This window comes from Nematolebias whitei, chromosome 13 (assembly GCF_014905685.2).
Source record: "Nematolebias whitei isolate Nwh7 chromosome 13, NemWhi1, whole genome shotgun sequence".
NCBI classification, from domain to species: Eukaryota; Metazoa; Chordata; class Actinopteri; order Cyprinodontiformes; family Rivulidae; genus Nematolebias; species Nematolebias whitei.
In genome coordinates, this window is record NC_056510.1 from 45,681,604 (window position 1) to 45,683,939 (window position 2,336).

Sequence of the window (2,336 nt, forward strand, 5' to 3'; positions counted from 1 at the left end):
CAATCGTTTTTCTCTTATTTCATTACTTTCCTCTGTGTCTACAGCCTGCATTCTTGCTGCACAGCCCTTGGCAGAGCAGCCAAGCTCCCAGCTGTCTTATCTGAAGGTGAAGGTTAACATTTCAAGGATACTTTAGTCATCACTTTCTGACATTAGACAACCGAGATTGATTGTGTGTGTGTGAGTCAAATTTCTACAGATGAGCTCAAGACTTTATAGACAATAGACAGTGACCGTGATTCATCAGTGAAATAAGACTTTTTTAAATGTCAAAATGTGGTACAGTTTCTGATTGGACTTGAAATATAGAAAATATAGAAACTTAATTCAACAGATGCAGTTTTATTTTACTTTTTAACAAACATTATAAGCAGTGATGACTTCATGAGATTCTTTATAAACAAAATTGTTTCAATTAGGGAAATAATTCAAACCAAAATTCCTAGTATCACCTCACGTTCCATGTCAGAAGAGGCAACTTTAAAAATTTCACTAGAGCCTGATTTATATCTGGACAGTTTTTGTCCTGTTGAGCTCTGAATTGTCAAAAATAATAACCTCATCCAAACCATCCACATGTCTGCCAGATCCCATCCCAACCAGACTGTTTAAAGAGGTATTTGCCTTAATTAAAAATCACATCTTGAATCTGCTTAATATGTTTTTAATAAATGGTTATGCACAACAGAGCTTTAAGGTTGCTGTAATTAAACCTTTACTTAAGAAACATAATCTTGACTCAGGAAACCTGGCCAACTATAGACCTATTTCTAATCTAACTTTCATCTCAAAAAATCTAGAGAAAATAGTTGCAGGTCAGTCACGTGATCATCTGCAAATAAATAATCTGTTTGAAGAGTTTCAGTCAGGGTTTAGAGCTCACCACAGCACTGAATCTGCACTGGCGAAAGTTATTAATGATATTAAGATAAGATAAAATAGAACTTCACTGATCCTGCAGAAAATTGTTGTGCCAGAGTTTCAGTACAAAGGAACACACACAAGGAATCACACATTATATAAAAATACCAGCAATTAGGTTCTAAACAGGTCAGGTGCATACATGTGTGAATGTGTGAATATTCTCATGGCCTCAGACAATGGACTTGTGTCTCTACTGGTCCTGTTAGACCTCAGTGCTGCATTTGATACAGTTGATCACAATATTTTACTACAGAGGCTTGAATATGATATTGGGATTACAGGAACAGCTCTAAAATGGTTTAAATTATATTTATTTGATACATACCAATTTGTAAATGTAAGTAATGAATCTTCATCATACACCAAAGTTAGTCATGGAGTTCCTCAGGGCTCAGTGCTTGTGCCAATACTCTTTACTTTATATATGCTTCCATTAGGTAAAGTTATTAAACAGCATGGGATAAATTTTCATTGTTATGCTGATGTAGATGAACATATACTGTGATATATTCATAAATTAAACAGATTCATTCATTTTTCTGGACTGAATAATGTCGTGCATTTAATTATTAAAAATGTAAAGTGAGACGTTAATTTTCTTTGACCCATCAAAATGAACGTGGTAATTTATTTTCAGAATCAAAATTTAACATCAAACATTTACATTAATTTGGCACAATTGAAAATAACAACAGGTTAATTAATCAGTTTACAATTAGAAGACCATACGGCGATGGTTTTCTTTGCTTCACAACAGACATTTCTGAAAATATCTGGAATGATTTCTAGCAGATAGAAGAATTTTAAAGATGGAAAATGAGGTTTATCTTGAGAGAGATGGGTGAGGGAATTTGTCTGTTATAACCAGAACAACACGCTCCTTCTGGGCCCAGCTTAACCAACGGTACACTTTGCGGTTGAAGATCGACTTTTTACCTTTCTGAAGATATGTCAGTTCCGGCGTAAAGTTCCACTTCAAGCCACTTTTCAGCGTCTCCGTAAGGATAGTAGGGAACCGTTCGGAGTTGTGAGATCATCCAGAACAGACTTCATAGTTCCTCTGAACTTCTCTCGTCCAGCTTAGTTGCAGATGTCCTGAGCATGCTGCATTCCAGCATTCTGAACTCTGCTGCTCTCGGAACTCACAGCATTCTCTCAGCGTTCTCCTCAGCGTTCTTCCCAGAACTGCCGAGAACTTCTCAGAACTTCCCAGAGCTACCGTGAACTAGGAAGTGTTGCACCTTTTAAAAGAGGTCACTTCCGGTTCATTTGAGAACTTTCTGATTGGTCGATGACCAAACAGAGGTGTGTTTTTGTGATGTAGGAGGTTATTAAAAGTCAAGGGAAAAAGATTAGATTGTTTAGGAACAGACAGAAGATATTATGAAGATTCCAGACTTCGTGGAGTCAAC